General features: G+C 37.2%; 1 protein-coding gene across 2 annotated transcripts in view; it reads left to right on the forward strand.

Moving 5' to 3' along the window:
- Positions 1-21,998, forward strand: part of vps8 (VPS8 subunit of CORVET complex) — a 345,245-nt gene that overhangs the window by 95,613 nt on the left and 227,634 nt on the right. The gene's annotated exons all lie outside the window — the stretch shown is intronic.

The raw sequence follows: 21,998 nt of genomic DNA on the forward strand, positions 1-21,998 counted from the left end.
TTATATCCGTAGTGGAGAGAATGTGATGCCGGATGTTGTCAATCTTAGAACTAAAGAAATCTAAGAATGTGTTGCAAAGTTGTGATGAGGCAGGTAATGTGGTAGGGCAGTTTGGCTTGAGCAGTCTGTTGATGGTGGAGAAAAGATGTCTGGGATTGTTTTGGTGATTTTCAATGATGTGAGAGAAGTAGGTGGATCTAGCAGACTCTATAGTAACCTTATAATCAGATAAGTAATCTCTCCAGACCTGATAATGTACATTTAGGCCGGAAAGACGCCACCTACGCTCAAGTTTGCGAGAGGCTGCCTTCATGAAACGCAGATGGTCATTGTACCAGAGGGCAGGGCGAGAGAAGGAGATGGTTCGAGTTTTTAAAGGAGCAAAGGTGTCGAGGGTAGATAAAAGAGCATTGTCAAGTAACTGTATTTTGTCCTCTAGAGGGTCAGAGGAAGAGAAACAGGATAAGGAGGACAGAACAGAATTTGCAAACCTTGGGTGATCAATTGATCGCCAGTTGCGGAAATTTACAGAACGTGAGGGGGAAGTGTTAGAAACAGGTAATTCCAGATTGAAGAGAATGGCTAAGTGGTCAGAGAGGCCTAGATCAAGGGGAGAGCAGTGGGAGACAAAGGAGTCATTTGCAATAATTAGATCTAAGGTGTGTCCTTTGTTATGTGTAGGGGTATAAACAAACTGAGTAAGGTCAAAGCATCCCAAAAGAGAAAGGAAGTCTTTAGCCAGACTGGAAGAGGTTGAATCAATGTGTATATTAAAGCCCCCTAGAATAAGGATCCTTTTAAATTTAAGGGATAAGAATGAGAGAAAATCACCAAACTCACCTAAGAAGGCTCCACTGGGTTTGGGTGGTCTGTAAACTGTGGCAATAATAGTAGATTGGGGGATGGAAACATTTAAAACAAGACACTCAAAAGAAGAGGGAGGAGGTATAGCTATAGGACTTAAACTGTAAAAAATGCTAACAAATGTAAACTAGAAGGATTACTTTCTGGTTGTGGTTCCTCCATTCCTTGGTATAAGTAAATGTAGCACTCAGGAGGGTGATACGCTATTCATGTTCTGTAGCTTTACTTTGAAGAGACCTACTGTAGTGAGGATTTGTAATGCATTTTTAAGGATATGCCTTGTTTTCTTTTTGATGAACTGATAGAATAGTTTAATTGGTGTAAATGGAAGAAATGGCCTCAAGATGGAAGTGGCTATTTCTGTTTTTGCAAACACAAATGATTCCATCATGGTTTTCTGGGATTAAATTAAATATTTAAGCACAAAATGTTTTTCTTGCATTTGGACAAGGAATGTGCAAGGAAATTGTCTTTCTAGAACACCTATGGGGAAACTACCTTCCAGCCAGTTTTAACCGGCCCTTGAGGTAAAAAATAAATTAGTCAATATTCGCCGTATTCCACTTTGTTTGGTGCCATTTTTTCTTACATCTCATTATTCGTGCCGTTAGATGGCACACAAAGATTTTACCACAATGATTCCAAACTGTGCATCGCGCCACCTAGGGGAGGCGCCATTGTCGGTCAGGGGCGTCTCAAGTATCGCCAGTCAAAAATGTTATTACAAGCAAAACCCACTGTTCGTGCACACAGAATGTACGAGCCGCGCGCTACCTAGCTAGATTGTGTCACGTGATACTGGCCACAAGAGTCATGTTTGTAAGCAACGTACCAGTTGACCGCAGTTTTGGTGTTTCATGTTTCTATGAGTGGTAGTTTTGTGAGTTTTTTGTTACACGATTGCAATTAGAGATTTTTAAATTTGAGTAAAAAACGTGAAGGACATGGAACATAGTTCTAAAGAGAAACAAAAATGCAAATACAGAAAGTATGATGACAGTTACTTGAATTTCGGTTCAACATGCACAATTGTGGACACTGAAGAATGTCCTCAGTGTGGTGTCTGCCTTAAAGTTTTGGCTGCTAAGAGCATGCTCCCCAATTAATTGAAACGTCATTTGAAAACTGTTCACAGTAGTTTGATAAGTAAGCCTCGTGAGTAATTTTCATGCAAGTTTAATGAATGAACAGAAAGCTGTTTTTTCTAACTAAACTACAGTGTTAAAAACCATTGATGTTAGATTTATACATTATTTAGTCATTTTATTTACATTTTACAAAGAAGTTGACTATTTTTTAATTTTTTCAAATAGTTTGCACATTCAAATAATTTTAAGAAAATGTGTTCTCAGGTATTTTTACTATTTTGATCAAGCCTATTGGTTTTGAAAATTATTAAAAAAACATTGGATCAATTTTTATTTTGACCCATCATTTCATTTTCAAATTTATAATCTTTTGTAAAATATCGTACTGCCATACAACATATTTTTGACAGGGGAGGCATGTGGAAAATTTGACAGGTCAAGGGAAGCATGGAACCAAAAGGTTTGGGAACCCCTGCTTTACCAATTTGATTCACCAGTTAGAGTGGGTCCATCGTACTGTGAGGGAACCTGTGCTAAGATGAGTGGATTGAAGAAGCCAGAAAGTTGACTGAATGCAGAGTGTGCATATAAAATTGCTAAACAAAGCAAGCCCTCTCTGTAGATATTCTTTGTCCACAGAGCAAGAACAAATTTGAGAAAATAAGTTTATCATGCAGAACAGTAACCTGTCAGGTCCAGGTAATCGGTGAAGACTTGGCTTGTGAGTTGAATGTCAAGTTTTATTCAATTTTTATTTTATTTTATTTTTATTTTTATTTTATAAAATATTTCTCCTAGGTTATCTTTAACCTTGAACTAATTAGATTGATTAATTTATCTAATTAGATAAATGTTGGATTCTAAACTTATATAGGGCATAGGCTATCTGTAACAGCAGCCTGAAGTGGCCTGCTATACAGTTTCAAAATTTTATGTGGCCCTTGGGACAAAAATGTTTGCCCACCCCTGTTCTAGAATGTTTGTTAAAAAGCTGTGTAATTGCAAATGACAATATATGATTTTCATTGCATGTCATCACCATATGACATTATCATAGTCTGGTGTAGTAAACTGTTCCTTGCTGAATGGGAATTGGCATAAATGACCCAGATCAAGAGAAAAAGGATGATTAAATAAAAGAGTGCAAAGACACAAAAAGCAAGTTTCTTTTGATAGATTTGTGCTGTTTGCTCAATGTATGTTTGGTCAGTTCTCTAAGCATAAAACAGTGGTTGGATTTTCATTTTCAGGCAGCCTTTCTTGCACTGTAATTGTTTCTTCGTCATTGGAGCAACTAAGATTTCTCCTTTATTCTGTTCACATGGTCAAGTTTTATTGTATGCAGATATTTTGGACCATTTTTCAGCTTCAAGAACACACATCCCCTAAGTTGAAAAGATGGCTAATGATTTCACTTTCAAGAATGTAACCTTTGTATGACACTGAAATGGCATGTTTAGGCCCTGGGATGTGATGCAGAGACAGAAGCTTCTGTTGGATTATTCAGCCTCATAGCTCAGAATTTTCAATTCCGTGGCAAGTCACGTTTTCCTGAGCTTTAATGATTATATAAAGGCTTGATTGATAAGCAGAACTGACTTCCCTGTTTATTCCAACTGTTCAGTATTCTGAGCAGAAGGCAGAAGTTTTGAAAGCACAGTAAACTGCACTTTTGGAAGGATGTCTAAGTGTAGCTGGTGACAACTTGATAAAATGTTGCTATTGTGATTGAGCAGCTAGTGTGTTTAAGAATTAAGGCATATAAAACAGTAAACAGTTCTGCATTATAGCTAGGAAATAATTTAAGATGATATATTCACAGCACCCTAAATACTGCCGTTTACAACAAACATTGGGGAGAAAGACTATACTGTAGTTCCTACCTGTTGCATGTACAAATACGGGCATATAGCCTTTTTTCCTCTGGGACATATTCTTGCCATTCCCACTTTGCTTTCATCTCTGCTACTCTTGCCATCTCAGCTACTGTTTTGTCTCCTCCCCTTACTTCTCTGAAGTCTTCTATTGTTCCTCCTAATGTGTAGTCCAATAGACCCCTACCACCCACCATCTTTCCTTCTCTGTCTCTTCTTTTTTTCCTCTTTTGCTGTCCTTGCTAATGTCCACACCACTGTGAGAAAACAACCTACAACTTTACAAATTTAAATTCAGTTTTTTTAACCCTTGAGTTACAGGCCTTGGTGTCTTCCTTTGAGACAGTGTTAATGTAATCGCCAGCTTTGAATTTAGTCATTGTCAAATCGTCTAAAGTATCTGTTAGTCATAGTCACTTTCTATTCGCCCACTTTTAATTTAAATTTTACTTTTAATCACGTTTTTGTCAAGAAGGTTAATTTATGTGTATAATAAAATGTATAAAAATATAAAAAATGTGTTTCTAAAAAAATCTTTAACACAGTCTTTGTTGCACAGTCTAAAGGGTATCGATCCCCAGAAAGGTCAAATATCAAATACAAGAAATATTTGTGCAATAAAGGGTTGATAATAAATCTTATATAGGGACATCATAGTAATCTTTATTAAGATAACCTATTTTGGCACTGTTAGTAATAATTCCATTTTTTATATAATGTTTTTCGGAAGTTTTTTTTTCAGAGTTTGGAGTATTTGGTTGGGGTATGACAACACTGAATTTGCAGTAACTTTAGGGGATTTATCGTTTGTCAAAATATTACCATCAGACAGGACAATGAATATATGCATTCTTTAACTCGCTGGTATATTATTAATAACTACCCATTTTGATGCCATAATATTTCAGTCAAAAAAATGCCACAGTCTATGAGTAGTGTAAGTGCTACGTCGTATTACTATCATGCTAACACAGTGACAGGCCTGTGCTTCATTGTGTCCCAGTGCTTTCACTCCACACCAGTGACGAAAATGTTCATCAACGACCTGTTTTTCATTTCAGTTAACAGAGACGCTAATGAAAATAAATCTATAATGACGACGGCGAAGACTAAATTGCTTTGCATTTTTGTTTGAGTAAATTAAGATTAGACACCTATAGGTGGTCTGTATGATGCCTCGGGACTATTACTGTACAACAGTAATATTATATTATATTATATTATAATATTATAATAATAAACTTTATTTGATATAGCGCCTTTAAAGGTGGCTTCTCAAAGCGCTTTACAGAACAACAACAAATAAAAATAAACAATTAAAAAGCACCATTTCAGTGAGAGGGGTGAGCCTGTTTAGTCGAGCAAAGCAGATGTGAAGTCATTTTTCGAGCCTTGATACAATTCACAACAGAGTCTGACAGATTTTAAATCGTCAGGCATTTTCTTGACGGCAAAGACCTTTTGGTGGATGTTGCAATGCGTCCATTCATTTCTGGAGCAACCTCTCTAATTTGTGCAACTACACCGCTGTGTTGGCTTGTCATCGCTCTAGCACCGTCTGTACAAACTCAGACACATTTTTTGCAGTCGATACCATTCTCTTCGATAAATTCATTCAGAAGCTGAAATATGTGCTCTCCTGTAGTTCCTGTTGGTAGCGGCTTACAGAACAGAAAGTCCTCATGGGACATGCCCACAAACTTGTATCTAACGTAAACGAGCAAATTGGCCAAATTGACTACAGACTCATCTAATTGCAGTGAAAAGCATCTGCTCATCTTAACGCGCTCTATCAGAGTACTTTTTATATCATCCACCATTTCAATAATTCTGTGAGTGACTGTGTCTTTCAGAGGGGTCAGCAGGTCGAGCTGTTTAGCAGCTTTTTCTACACACATAATACGTGTCAGCTCTTTTGCCAACGGTAAATAAGGTTCTTCAAAAATAGTGTGGGGCTTACCTGCTTTAGCAATCCGCAAGCTTGCATTTTTCCCCGTTTCCGTTTCAGGAGTCTGTCTCAGAAGTTAAAAGAAGTTTTTATTTCATGCTCGGTGTATTTTTCTCAAATTAACCTAGAACAGTTCTTAAATATTTTTCTGTTACCTATCACGCTTTCCTGTGCCCACAAGAAGATTGAAGCAAGTATTTCTATGGATTCCTGTGTTTACAACATTGGCATTGTTCCAAAATCATGCACATTCTCCTACCTCTCTATTTGCTGGAGATAAGTTTTTTTAAATACAATTGGTCACTTGCGTTCGTAGCACACATTCCTATAGAATGGTATAGAATTACACTGTAGCTCTGTGTCCACTCAAGTATGAGCGCGCGCTGTATAGTAGTACGTAGGCTGCGTATTCGACACATATTAAAATAGAAAATCTGAAAACCTGTCCCGATTTTTCAGCGCACACAACAAAGTTCCAGAGTCATATGGCGTACCAGCTGGCAGCGCTCCGCGTAGCACTCCTGGTACGCGTACCACAGTTTGAGAACCACTGCTGTACAAGAATAGCAAGTATCGGGGGGTGTCATTTTCTCTGTTCTTCTCTTTTGTTTTCTGACTGTATCTTATTTCCAGCCCATCTTTTTCCCACCTCATGTCATGAATTATTGTTTCTTAATTGATTGGTACCCAGATAAACAATGTACGAATTCGGTTAAACATAAAAACTTTGGGGACAGTTAGAAACAAAAAAGAAGAGGAGAGAGAACAGCACACTCTGATACTTGTGATTCTCTCACAGCAGGAACCCATGGCATCACACAGTCCACATGCAGCAGTTTTGGGATTATACCCATTACTCTCTGTCTGGCAAATGGCAGGCTGGCTGTAAAACTCTGGAGGCCCCCCTACAAACACCACAAATGATGAAAGCCACCCCATTCGTTTGCTAATGAGCAAAGGTGAACCTCATGTGATGAAATTCGTTTCAGTATGAGTTTTAGCTGAACAGATCATTTCATCTTGTCTTAATGCACTCAAACAATAATGGAACACAATATAGTCTTTCATAATCATCGTGGATTATTATTGTGAGCATTTCGTCATCGTTAAATTAAAAACAGGTAATTGAGGAACTTTTTCATCATGATTTTCATTGACTAAATGAACACTGTTTGAGGGCTTACACATTTCAGTCTTGGTTATCAGGAAAGGCTACAAACACAGGGCACAGCTTGCTGGTGCCCATCCTGTGCATCCACTGCCCCTGTCTATGGTAAATTACTACTTCATTTTCTCACATGACGCTGCAACCTCTATTCCTCTAACTTTGGAAACTCATACTGTATGGCCCTTGCCGTTACAAATGCCCTGTCTCGGCCACTGCTCCGGAAGATGTCAAAACATTACAAGGCAGCAACAGGCCTCCAGGTTATCCTTCCTATTCTCTTTCCTATTATATTTCATACACACTTACGGTTAGTACCAGAAAACTAATTTTTCTTTTTATCAGTAACTTTTTCATCTTCCTGTCAATTTCCCTTTCTTTACTGACTAGGCAGTTTTCCCTAGTGTTTCTCTGCCTCTTTTGTGCAAGACAGTGATATTTTATCCACCTCCTGTTCATCTTTCTCATTGGCAACCGGTTTTGCAAGGTAATAACATTAATTTAGCCTCCCTTTTAACTTATTCAATTGATTCCATAAATATACATACAATAGATTGCAGCTCTTTCACCGTTGTTCTGAAATCTTTTGAACAATGCACCTTTAAAGCTTGTAACCATTTTAAATTCTGCTTAGCTTTTATCACTTATACATAATGTAAGATATGCTCCATTTACTCCAAACGCAGACATGAATAAGTTATTAAATGTCTGTAATCGTAGGTCTATTTCCTTGCTTCTGCATGTTTTATTTTTATAAGTAGGCTTCCACAGCTTTTTTCTGCTAAAGTTGCAGCTTGTCCACAGATATGGAATCAAGAGAATTTACTGTAAGGGGCCTTTGATTTGGAGCTACACTGTTTCAGTCAAGCTAAAAGATATAGCCAGACCTTTTCTCCCTCCGTTCTTCCATTTCTAAATGTGTCCAGCTCCTTTTTGCCAGCAGATTTTCTTTGTCCATGCAAGAGATGGAGATGGTCACAGTTTCCAGTTGTTGTATTTGGGAGGGAAGGTGGTTTGTAGCAATTGTAATACAGCTGCCTGATATTTGTTATCTTGCTGGCCTTTGCATCATTTTAGTTATTGCAGAAAGGGCCACACTTGCTGCAAATGACTATGGAATCCATCCCCTGCTGTTTGATTAACAGTTAGATTACTAGTTTACTAGTTTCCATGGTTAAGTCTGTTTTCTCTTCTGTTAGCCTTTGGTTCTAGATGTAGTCTCCAAATTTTAGAATCCGTGTCTATAGCTATCTGCTGAATATTCTGATACTGTTTTTCCCTTCAATGAGAAAACATTTGGGTCCTAGAATTGATTCCAAATGTTTTGTTTCTTATCTAAATTGACTCCCTAATTACCTCAATTCCTGATATTTCTGTTTTTTTTTTATTTTACTACTGCATTTCATATGCACATCCCATAGGGCCACACCTTATGATTGCCATCTTGACCTTGATTCTGTTGTTTCCTCACACCATCACGTTTCTCTAGATTCTGAAGCAGAGCAGAGTCTCTAGCAGCTGTTTCTGCTGCATGGAAACAGAATTTTATGCTTTTACTATAATCTGATGCCTTGCCATTGGTGGAATTGATGGTATTCCTGCTTTTTTCAGATATTATTAAATAATATTAATAAATCTTACTTATTAACATAAGTTTGTTATAATAACGGTTACTCATTTCGTCATAACACATTCCAGGTCACCTGTACAGCATTGCTTTCTGATAGCATTCTCTTATTTTCATTTTAATGGATTTATCTACAGAGGCAGACTTCAGGTTTAATTAATTTCCTCCACATTCAGAGTTAACACTCATTGCACTCCTTTGTTTCAAATTCTACCATGTTAGAAAGGCTAGTTACTCACACACTGAGTGCCTGTTGGACAGCCTGGAGAAGTTCTTCAATTCACATTTCAGCATTCCCTTCCCTCTGACCAGTTTTTCAACCATGTAAACAGTGTTAAGAAGCTAAAAAATATATATTTTTTAAATTTACAGCTTTTCTGAAACATGGGTAGTGTGGGAATGCAGGACAGTGAGTTTTTGCATTGTGCTGAATGCACCATGCTTAGCAAACAGTAAGTGTACTGCACAAAATTAAACAAAATAATGTTACGAAGCTGAAAAGCAACTTTGTGAGTGTTTATGCAACAAATACACTGTAAAAAATCTTTTGTGATTTTTGTGTCAAGTGCTGAGTTTAACAGTTTAAGCAAGCAGGTAGTTATGGTTGTGCTCAATCTTTACCAGAAGAGAGTTTACTACTGTTTCAGCAACACTGAGGAGTGCAGGACATGTACCAAGTGTAGTACACAATGCAGTGTTCTGCATCAGGTTCTACAACCTGATTGTTATCATTAAAAAGCTCTGTTCTTTTTAGTTAACCTCTTCAGATTGTGATCTTAAAAATCAGCTCCATGTTTCATCTTATCAAAGTTGAGAATCCCCACTACTTCCTGAGAAGGTACCCTTTGCACAAAAATATTCTCACACAGAAAACTCAAAATAATAGTCTGCAAAAATGCACATAAAGGTAACTGCCAAAATAAAGGAAACACTTGAGTAAGTGAGGGATACAAAGTATATTGAAAGCAGTATGAATAATGAAGGGCATGGTTCCTGAGGTAATTAAGCAATTAATATCCCAACATGCTTAGGGTCATGCATAAAAATGCTGGGCAGGCCCAGTTGCCCATTATTGTGGCAGCAATGGCTAGAAGAAAAAAATCTCAGTGACTTTGAGAGATGGGTGATTATTGGGGCAGAGTTGGCAGAAGCGTCAGTGAAGAAGACTGGCTAAGGTGATGTTGATATGGAAGTCAGAGGGAAAGACATCATCAGCTTGGGGCAACTTTGGATGAAACTGCGTGCTCCTCAACTGTGGTGTCCATGCATTGGTTCAGGATGCAAGGCAAAACAAGCTAATACTTTGAATCAGTTGACTGCAAATGTCAATGTAAGATGTGAGCAGGCATTTTCATCAAGTACAGTACACCAAGAACTTCACAGAGTGGGATACTATAGTCAGGTTGCAGTGCATAAACCCCTTATTATATGTAAGAATGCACTTTTGTGAGTAAAGTAGTGCACAGAACAAAGGCAATCGTCTACTGAGCAATGGAAAAAAGTTAGATGAGTCATCCTTCACTCTGTTCGCAACAAGTGGAGTTCATGCATGGTGCACGCCAAGAAGAAGCCTGAACCCCCGAATGCTTGTTTCCCACAGTGAAGGGTCCTGGTGGCTCTGATATGATGAGGAGTGCATTTTCCTGGCATGGTTTACATCCGCAGAACCCCTTAGAGGGCCAAGCTAAATACAAAGCCATTCTGTATAGGTGAAGCATTTCTATCCTGATGGGAGTGGAATCTTCCAGGGTGACAAAGCCCCCATCCAGAGGGTAATTTATCACTGAATGGTTAGATGAACAAGAAGACGATGTAAACAATATGCTGTCCCATTCACCAGATTTCAACCCTATTGAACACTTATTGGAGATTCTGGAGCAGCGCCTGAGACAGCATATTCCATCACCATCAACAAAACACCAATTTATTACATTTTTCGTGAAAGAATAGTGTTGCATCCCTCAAATACAGTTCCAGACTCTTGTAGAATCTATGCCAAGGCACACTGAAGCTATTCTGGCAGCTCGTGGTGGCCCAACACCATGTAAATAATACTAAACTTTATTTTATATAGCACCTTTAAAGGTGGCTTTACAAGTTCTTCACAGAATGACATTAACAATTAAAGAAATTCACAAGACATGCACAGTGGGAATACACAGTGAGAGGAGACAGTAGATAGGGGTACTGAATACAGTAATAGCACAGGGGTGAAGATCAGAACCAGTTAAGTAAAGGCCCTTATAAAGAAGAAGGTTTCAAGACTAGTTTTGAAGGAGTTTGAGACGGTGACTTCTTGATATCCTAAGGATAGAGGCTTAAGAGGAGAAGGCCCTGTCACTCATAGAGTATAGACAGGCTTGGGAGACATAGGAGACCAGAATTAGAAGAGTGAAGGTTGTGAGGTGGGGAATAGGTTGATAGTAGCTTAGACAGGTACTGAGGTGCCAAGCCATGCAGAGCATGAGGATTTTGAAGTCGACAAAAAATCTGACAAAAATCCAGTGCAGGGACTCCAGGATAGGAGTAATGTGATCACTTGCCCTAGACCTGGCTAGGATCCTAGCTGCCACATTTTGGACATACTGGAGTTTGTTCAATGTGGATTTATAAACACCAGCTAGTAGAGTGCTACTATAGCCAATTTGAGAGAAGACAAATGTGTTGATCAGCTTTTCAGCAACAGTTAGCGATAACAGGACGTAGTCAAGCGATATTTCTGAGGTGAAAGAAAGATGCTTTGACAATATGTTGTAGTTAGAGCATTGGCTTTACAGAGTTGACGGGGAGTGCCAATAAGCATGACTTCAGTCTTGAAACAGTTTAGATGAAGGAATTTTTGAGTCATCCATGTTTTTATGTTGGAGATGCAATTAGAAAGAATAGACAGCCGCATCAGTGTCAGGTTTGGTATGGATGTAAATTTGAGTCAGCATAGAAATGATAGTTGAGGCCATGTGGCAGTACATATCCATTTGATCAGCCTTTAAACAGAACAAATTATCTCTAGTTTTTCTGTGTTTCACATACTGTTTATATGCTGTTAGCTTTCATGTATGGATGTATTTTGTGTGTATAAGATTTGTTTTTCATTGGTCTATGCTGGGGTTATTTCATTCCTATTAATCAATGATTTAACACTATTGGAGTTTGTTCATATTGAGTTTTGGCTGGATTTTTAAACTAGATGTTAGGCCTATAGTTTTTGATAGCAGTCTGAGAGCAGAGTAATTTTCTATTTTCTTTAATTTTCTGTATGTGAGTAATTTTCTGTATGTGCCATCAGTAATCTTGTAATAAATCAAAATTTAAATAGAAACCGTCATCCCCTAATTCTGGAGTACTACCATTAAGGGTATGATATATCAATTAGTAAATATACCATTGCCAGAAGGCAAACTGGTTGGAGGCACTGTTTTGTAGGAATCTGCAGTACTGCAGTGTAGAACAGACTGTTACTAGATTTCTAAATGTTTTTATTACTGGTTAATCTTGCACAATGTTCAAATCCATATTAATGATTCCTTATTTAGTAAAATATGAAAAGTGAACTGATATCTTTAAAGGTTTGGATTTTATTTGTTCACATCAAAAGGCATCATAATGCGTTATTTCGTGCCATACCGCGTCATACCGTATTCCCGTATGCAAATTAGATTGTTAATAGTATCCAGAATCACCTTGTAAAACCGCCAGGAGGAGCTAATAAAGCTTAACCTCTCCTGTACAGCATTTGAGCTGTCACCAGAAAACGTTTACTTTAAGTTTATTTTAAAGGGAACACAGAGAAACTACAATAGGAACTAGAGAAATCAAGAAAGGCTTTTTTCAATAGAATTAATAAATACACATCCTGTTCACTGGGTTATTTAAATCCACATTGAGCAAACTCCAGTATGTTCAGAATTTGACAGCCAGAATTCTGTATTGCTTTTAGATGCCACTTTTAAAGGTGCTATATAAAATAAATATATTCACAGTAATTTAAAGAATATATTTAAAGTAATAATTTAACAATTTATGTAAATGTTTTAAGATATGTCTTTGTTGTAAATTTAATATGTCTGTAGATTGTATCTTATTTTTAGTTATTGTTTTGTTTCATGTTAATTTTATAAGGGAGAGTGTCATAGAGAAGACCCCCTTACCCCCATCTTGATTAAAATCGCAAACGTGTGTTTCATAAAATACTTTTATTTTTCACAATCTGACAATGAAAGACAGAATTCACATTCACTGTGCCCCCCGGCCTTACAGATCAGCAAACCAAGGAAGAAAACAATTATCACACCCAGCTTTTCAATGGAATTGCTTTAACTTGCTAATGCGTTACTGTAACAGTCCGGGTGTGGCGAGTTTCTAATGTTTCCTGACTGTCTTTGGCGAAAGGAACCTGTCTTTCATTGGAAAGAGGGGTGGGGGGGGTGCTGTTCGAGCAGGAGCGTATTGTACTTCCTCTTGGGATCAAACGTGGAAAGATTAGATTGTAATTTTTTTAGAAAAGTGTAATCTATACTAAAAAGCTGTATTTATTTAATACCACTTGATAGTTATATTAATAGAGATAAGAATTCAAGTTGATACTGTTTAGACTTTTAATTATGTTAAACTGTATTACAGCATCATACACATTAAACATGAAAAAGTGGGTGTATTTTAAAAAAGCAAGATTGCTCAGTTGCACAGTATAAAGCAAGTATGATTTTAATGTTTGTAATCGCTATTCTTGCAAGTACAAACATAAACTGGAATGCTACAGAACAGACAATACACACTTTTAGTTTAGCAGGATTTGCGCAATAAGCACATTGTTTAATGGGGATGACATTACCCATGTCTGTTATCACTGTACAAGACTACTTCAGCCTGCGTAGTGTGCAAAGGAACAAGTAATAGGTTTATTCCATGCTGAAAAGAGAAGAGAGAAAACGCAACGTTTCGGCTGAGAAGCCTTCTTCACGTGTGAGGGTCTTCAGCTCAAAATGAAACGTTAAAATGTAATGTAGGCTCTGAACAGGTTAAACTTTGATTTGGGCTTGCTTGACGTCACTGCCTTTCATCTGAAATCCTGCTTGAATCCTGCTAAACTAAAAATTAGACACAAGAAGAGAAGAGGCTCTGGTGAAATTTCTCTGTGAACTGAAGAGTTAAAGTGTAAAGTGTCTCCTCCTTTTAAACTTGTTAATGCGACACGGAAGATATTACTGTATTAATGATGTAGCGTTTTCGGCTCACGTGGATTTGCGCCCTACACCCTGCGGTACCGCTGTGTACATACAGTACGAACATGTGATATTTAGAAATATAAAAAATGTCAATATACTGTAGTGTCCATAATATTTGCTATTTTAGTTTTTCAAAGAAATGTTTATTTGTTAAAAGAAAGCTCATAGTAATTGCTGGATTTGAACACCCAACCTCACGCTTATAAGTCAGTCACTTAAGCTATCATGCCACTGATCCAGTCATGATACAAGCACTGACAAGCATAGCAATACACATATCAATGGAAAGTTTTATACTACTGTTTGTGCTACAGTACCAGAATATAATTATATCGTTATTAATTTCTTTAGATACATGATTCCATATTATATTCCCTATTAATCAAATTCTCAAAGTATGCTTTTGTTTACTCCGATAACGAGCCTATTCGCAGAAAAGGTTAAAACGATCAATTTTCACAAAGTATATAAACGTACAGTAATATGGTCAGAAGGAGAATGTAAAAACGTTTCCAAAATAACCACATGTAAGACTTTGATGCTTAAAATGTTTATGGAGAAATGGAATACTGGTGTGTATTTTTTCTTTAAACTACCAATATCAGCAATATACAGTTTACATAATATGTTTATGTTCCTAAATTAATATCGTTTATGACATTGAGATGCGTTATGCTCCTCTTATTTTAATGCTTCCCTTTACAACTAAAATTCCCTTTAGTTGTAAAATTCCATATAAATATTCAATAATAAGCAGATTAAGATGTGCACAGTAAAGAGATTAAATGATAAAATATTTTCACTACCGACCAATGCACCATGAGTGCCCCAGTCGGTCATTTTGGCCAGCCAATCACGTACCGTGGTACACCGCGGTGGCTTGTGGGTAGTTGCATGTGGTACAGGTTTGTACTGCAAAGTTTGAATGACTGCATCTGTAGGTTTTTCCCTGTAATGGATACAAATAATGAGGTTGCAGGCTGAATGGATCCCAGGTGTAAGACAGTAAAATTGCAAGTCTATTCCTGCTTCCTGGAAGAATCCAGAAAAAGCAATCATTGTCTTTCACTTGTGTGTTCTTGGGATTAATAAAAACAAATTCGTGGTACTTTGAGCCAGCAGTAGTTGAAAGGAGTTTTTGTGTTTTTAATGTGAGGTCTATTCAGAATGAATGTTCAAAGGGTGGGTAAGTAGGTTTTGGTTTTCTTTGATTTCTGTAGCTCACTATCATGAGGTCTGTTTAGAAACTATTTTCATTGACTGGCTGTTAAAGAAACATGGTGAGGGGGGATTATTTCTCTTTGAACCTTTCTTCCGGGCATTTGAGTATGGTTTTAATTTAAATGGTTGTTTTTCTTTGTGAAAGTACACAGTGCTGTTATCAGGGGTAATTAATGCTTGGTTCAACACTGAAAATAAGTGAAGCCTTACATTGTTTATGAAAATATCAATATTTTAATATTACAGTTAATTTACATTAATATATATTGTCAACTTTAATAGGGATTGCTGTGTTATTCTCCTTTGGATTTGTGTTTCCTGTAATGTTTTATTTTGGTTAGGAGAGCCTTACACAGATTACCGAAGGTGTTGCCACCACAACACCTTACATATTCTGGCTTTCACCACATGTAATTGTGACCACATTGAAAGGCATTTATGTAAACATAAGGGGAGCACAGAAAGAAAAAGTGAATTGTTGGGCATATTCTAGAAAATGTCTTAGTCTTTAATAATAAATATGCAATTATAAGGTGAATATAGTAGAGTTATCTATAATGCAACCTTTGACTACATTCTTTACAAAAGCAGACACATCATTGACATATTTAAATATGAAGTCCTGTGAATACAATGCAGTTAGAATGCCAGCCGCGGAATGTGCAGTTTGTATAAATCTGCAGAAATTAACATGAGGATTTGATAATGAAATGGTTAATGTTTCCGCATTTGCAGATTCAAGTACAGCATAGATGGCAATGATAAAATCAGTTTTAAAGTATATTTTAATTTCAGCAGTGCGATGAATATTAACCCTGGATTTCCATTACATGATCTCTCGTAAGGTGCGGCATGAACTTTACACACATGCAGTATGGTGCCTTGCAAAAGTATTCAGACTCTTCCTATGGTGTTCCATTATGTGAAATTAAAAACATATTCATACTTTTTTAACTTATTAAATACACAAACTGAAGACATCTAAGGGAATAATAAGTTAGTCAATGTCAGCAAAAACTAAAGAGAAAAACCTACAATATGTTGATTGCATAAGTATTCATATCCATGAACATAATATTTAGTAGAATCACCTTTGATAGCAATTAAAGTCGCAGTCTATTTGGAAGTTCTACCAACTTTGCATACTATCTTGGGCAGGTGGGAACTCTCAGCTATTGGTTGCCCTGGGAACCCGCAGCATTCCCATGAGCGATCTTAATTTTCCTGGCACTACTAGAACACGCTCAGGCCATTTATTGGTGCCCCTGTCATTCAAAATGGATGATTTTGCAATCCGGTTCTCCCTATTCATAGCCTGTTACACCACTGGAATGGTGCCTGACATTGAGCTACTTCCAGTAGTGCCAATCACAGTACCGACCAGAAGCATCTGCTCCTTCTTCCATCCACCCATCTACAGCACAGTCTCCACGCCTCACCCTGCTTTGAAAACTGAGTTTACCTTCCATACAGTATAATTCCTGTCCTCCAATAACCAGCACAGTGTCCAACCCTCCGGAGAGTGCCGAGCTCTTCCAACTTTTGTTTTCTCCACCAGCCACCGAAGATTGCCCAACCCATGGGTGTCAGCTTCTGCTAGCCACAGTGTAGATAGATTTTTAATGGGATTCAAGGCAGGATTTTGAGCCAATCAAGGACATCTTCTTTCTTATTCGTGTGCCACTCCAGTATAAGTGTCGTCTTGTGTTTTGTATCATTATCTGGTAAAAGGTGAATTTTTGTCATCGTTTTAGTGCTGAAACAGATTTTCCTCTAAGATTTGCCAGTACTTTGCTCCACCTCTATCAATTTTGAGAAGCTTCCTGTCCCTGCTGATGAGAGGCAAAACTATATTGTATTGATATTATGCTTGGCAGAGGGATTGTATGAACTGGGTGATGCACTGTGCTGTTTTAAATTATATGTGACGCTTTGCATTTACTGTAAGTCAAAATGTTCTATTTTGTTTATGTCCGACCACAAAACCTTTAACCACATGTTTTCAGTATCAGTTAGGTGCTTCATCACAAACCCCATGGATTTGAGATGGTTTTTCCAGTTCCATATAACCCTCTGTTTTGGAGTGACAATGATATTATTGACCCATGGACATTTTCTATCATCTCAGCTACTAAACTCTGTAACTTTTTAAACTCGCAGTTTCCTGCTTACACAGCTGCTCAATGTGGAGGGACGGCTTGATCTAGGAATGGTCTAAGTGCCTTAAATTTGTAATGATCAAAAGAGATATTAAGATTCTTTGAAATATTTTTATATACTTTTCCATATCTGCACCTTTATAGAACTTATTCCCTGAGTTGTTTTGAAATCTCCATGGTGTCCATCCTTGAAATTCACTACCTGACTAAGGGACTTTACAGAGACAGGTGTATTTGATTCTCAAATCATGTGACCTCCTATTTTTGTACATAGGCCACACAAATAATTCTGTGGCTCATTAAGGTAAGTTTGTGCACTTGTGTATAAATTAATTTTGCACATAATTTTTATAATTTGCAATTAATTTTGTGCACATAATTAATTTGGTAGGTATGCTTCTCTGCCACCCCAACACACTTCCTATCCCCAGGACTATTAACGACAACTTTTCCATCCTACAGGATGATCCTTCCATTGGGGCCCTCTGTTCTGACCGCCCCATCATCTCATATCGCCGACCACCTAATCTGCGCAACCTTCTTGTCCACAGCTCCCTTGACCGCCCTCAGCAACCATCCACACCAGGCACTTTCCCTTGCAACAGAGCTCGCTGTATCACCTGCAAGTACACATCTAACACCACACTCATTCAGGGCCCCTCAGGCAATTCCGGATCACCCAGATGGCATCTTGTACCTCCAGCAACCTTATTTACTGTATCTCTTGCAGTAAATGCCCAGCCATCTACATTGGAGAAACAGGAAGGAGACTCGGAGACCGCTTCAGAGAACATGGTTAGGGCTGTGAAGATTAAAGATCTCTCCAAGCCCATTGTTTCTCATTTCACCTCTGACGGCCATGACCACTCTAATCTCTCCGTCTGTGTTCTCAAAGACGGTTTTCCGAACTCATACATCAGAAACAGAAACCAAAATTATCCTGCGGCTAGGACCACACCTTCCCCCTTCTCTTAACGACAGACTACTTTTCTTCTAAATTTTCTCCATTCATTGGAGGTTTCATTTCACACCTCTCTACACCTATTCTGACTTCACACCTCTTGATTGGCCACTCTGTCTGTCCCCTGCTCCCACCTCTCGCTCCTCCTCTCTCCCAGCCTTTGTTCTCCGGCTACATTACCTTTGCTTACTGCCTTGTCTTTCTCACACCTGAAAAAGGCTCCACGGTCGAAACGTTGTGTTTTCTTTCTTCTTTTTTTCAGTATGGAATAAACCTATTACTTGTTCCTCTGCAGCCTATGCATGCTGACGCAGCTACCTACCTAAATTAATTTTGGTTTGCCACAGCAACTGTGAATACTTATGCAATTGTGAGGTTTCCATATTTCTTTCAATTATCTATTTGCCTTTTTCTTTTGAATGTGTGGAGTAGTTTGTTTATATAATAGATATTACTTCTTCAAAGTGTCATAACTGCAAGCTTTAAAGTAACAAAATTACTAATGCCATACCTTCTTTAAGCTGCATTTTTCTGCATAATGGAATTCTGTTTTTATACTTGGCAGAGTTAGCCTTTGGCAAATCCACTATTGTTATAGTTTATTAGGATTTTCATGATCTCTGTAATACTCTCTGGAGCTATCACAGGTGAGTTTATCACAAGTAGACAGATAAATTCCCTTCCCAAGGGGTTGAACACATGCCTTCTACTATACTAAAATCACACAGACATTTTCAGAGTGGTGTAGATGATAGAAACTGGGTGTTCTTCAGCTTCGAACTGTCAACTGTATAATTCAGGACAGCATTTATATACTGTATACGGGTTATAGACAAAATAATGGAACACCAAACAATATATAAAGATTTATCAACTTATAAAAAGTTTGGCTACCATATGCATTCAGTAGCCTCACCCTTCTTCAAAGTGCAATGACTGGAAGCTTTCTAGTGGACTACTGGGCCATCCTTCTAGAAGGAAAATGTTCAGTTCTTTGAGAGATGGAACTAGAAATCCACTCTGCAATCTGTGTTATAGAACATCTCACAAAGTTGTGTAGATCTTGTGATTGGGAATTGTAATTGGGGAGGTCATGGAAGGTGTTTTACTTCATCTTGGTGTTCATGAGATCACTCTTGAATTTGTTCAGGTGGGTAGCTTCGTCAGCATGCGTAGGCTGCAAATTTACAAGTAATAGGTTTATTCCATGCTGAAAAGAGAAGAAGCACCTTATGAAATAAATTGTGTTTTATTTCTTCTCTTTTCAGCATGGAATAAACCTATTATTTGTTCCTTTGCACTCTTGAATTTGTTTAGCAGGGTGTTTGGGGAAGCTATCATCTTGGACCATTTTGAGGAAACAATGTTTGGCCATAGTGTGCTACCACTTTATGGTGCCTAAAATGGCTTTGTATTTCTTGGCTGTAATTTCACCATGGAGAGTAATAATCTGACCCGAAGACACGATGCTATCCATAGCATAATGGAACCACCAATGTGTGCAACATATATAAACAGGCAGTGTGTATTGAAGGCTTTGCATGGCTTTCTCCAAATATAAACACATCCAGATGTAACAGAAAGAGTAAGAGACAGACCATATTACTTTTGTCCACTGCTCAGAAGTTCAGTTATTGAGTTTATTACAACATGTTATGCATCGCTGTGCATTGGCCTTGGTTACAACCAGTTTCTTATTGGCAGCCCTACCATAAATAGGAGATTTGTGAAGCTTATGATGTACCCCCTTTTTTTGAGACAGGTTTAAAGATGTGTAGATGTATGGTAATTTGTGAGTCCTATTAACTGTCCATCTGTCTCTTTCAGTGAGCTTTGGCTTGCTGTTTTTCCTTGTTTGACATATACTGTCATGATTTTTGACACTTTTCCCTTTGATACATTAAATAATTTTGCTGTTTCTGTGACTGATGCACCTGCAGTTGGGACACCAACTATTTGACCTCTTTCAAAATCTCTTAGATCTCCCGTGTTGCTTTAGAAACTCACATATTAAAGTGTTGATTCTAAGATGTGTTTAACAGCAGAAACTAAAATCACAGACTAAGATTTGACTTTTGGTGACTGTGGCTTATATGTCACTGCTCCATTGTTATGGAATGACCTTCCTAAGACTCTAGGAGAGACAAAAATTCTTTGACTCTTTAAATCCAAACATAAAAACTTTCCTTTTTACCAAGATCTACAGTATGTCTGATTGCCCTATATTCCATCTGTACAAACCTGTATGGTATTGTTTTTTTCTTCTTTTTACTTTTCATTGTATTTTTTCTTTATCACTAAAGAAATCTTTGGGTTTGAAAAGGTGCTTCATAAATAAAAGCTATTATTATTATTATTATATTGGTCATTAGCTTTTAAATTAATATGAAACACATGTATAATTGTTTTAATTGTGGTTTAGTAGCTTCAAAATGTCCTTTTTCATTAGGTACAGTATTTCCACATGCTAAAATAATAATAATAATAATAATAATCATCATCATCATCATAATAACAACAATAATAATAATTCCTTATACTTACACTCCACTCAAAGCACTTTATATGTAGGTAATGGGGACTCCACTCCACTTCCATTTAGCCAGGACACAGGGGTAACACCCCGACTCTTTTTGAGAGTTATCTAACCTTTCCCTTTATCTTTGAGCATGATATTTAAGAGCAAAAAGGACAGAACACCAGCCTCCTTCATTGCTTACCCTCCCTAGAAAAGGCACATGTCATTTGGAATGTTGTTGAGGTATAATTTGAAACAAAGATCCTCATCCAAGTGATTGGGTCTGGTTAGCCTTTTTTCTTATAGAAGACATACAATTTCAGTAAATGATAAAAACTTAACAATTGCTAGTTTTAAGATCAAACACTGAACAGTTGATTTCTAAGAAGCAATTCTATGAGCTGATACCATCCATCTCCATTTTGACTAGTAATGCTTGCTAGGAGAGCATCTTACCTAGTTCAAAGGAATCATATTCCTTTAATTTATTCTTATTTAGGCAAAGTATGCAAAGTGTCAGATTTCTTTGACACACTTGAAATCTCAGGTGACATATTGTTGTAACCTACAAAAAAAAGATAGGGAGATGATTGAATATTCAATGTTTATTATTGTTCCTGCTCATGAGTCAGGCCTTGTGCTTCTGTCTGTGTGGAGTTTGCGGGTTCTCCCTGTATTCATGTGGGATTCTTTGTACTCACAGATTGACAGTTTGAAAAAAGTCAGTTTAATTATTTGTTTTTTCAACAAACAAAACAAACAAAAGTTTAAACTGTTGTTTAAAGGAAATTATGGAAATTGTTAAGTCATTTGGATTTGTGTTTTAGATAGAACAGCATCTTGGTTTTTTATGTTGCTTCCATTCTATTCTTGCATGTACAGTAGTATCTTTTTTATATCGGGAGGACACAGAAATTAATTTTTAAAACACGCATGCCCTGAATGTGAAACAGTGGAATACAGTTTAACATCATAAAGGAGAAACATTATATTAAAATACACCACAACTGTATACATAGTATATAGCCTGTACAACTGTATATATTGTGTTCCATAATCTTGCCCCAGAGATTATAATCAAGAAATCAACATTAGATATAACCAGAATTCATACAGTGTTTCTCTTGACTGTGACATCTTTCTTATATGGTAATGAACAATTTAGTCCTGTTATTGCACTATGTGAACAATTTGATTATCTAAACTGAAAAAATTGATTAAATTTTATTTTATCAAAACTTTAAATCAAACCCTGAATTCAGTGAAAAGTACAGAAAGTAGCCTACTGCTTTCACCTGACTAATTATCTACCTATATCGGAACAAGTCTGTCACTTCCTAAAATGAAA

This window comes from Atractosteus spatula, chromosome 13 (genome assembly GCF_055471065.1).
Source record: "Atractosteus spatula isolate fAtrSpa1 chromosome 13, fAtrSpa1.hap1, whole genome shotgun sequence".
Taxonomy (NCBI): domain Eukaryota; kingdom Metazoa; phylum Chordata; class Actinopteri; order Semionotiformes; family Lepisosteidae; genus Atractosteus; species Atractosteus spatula.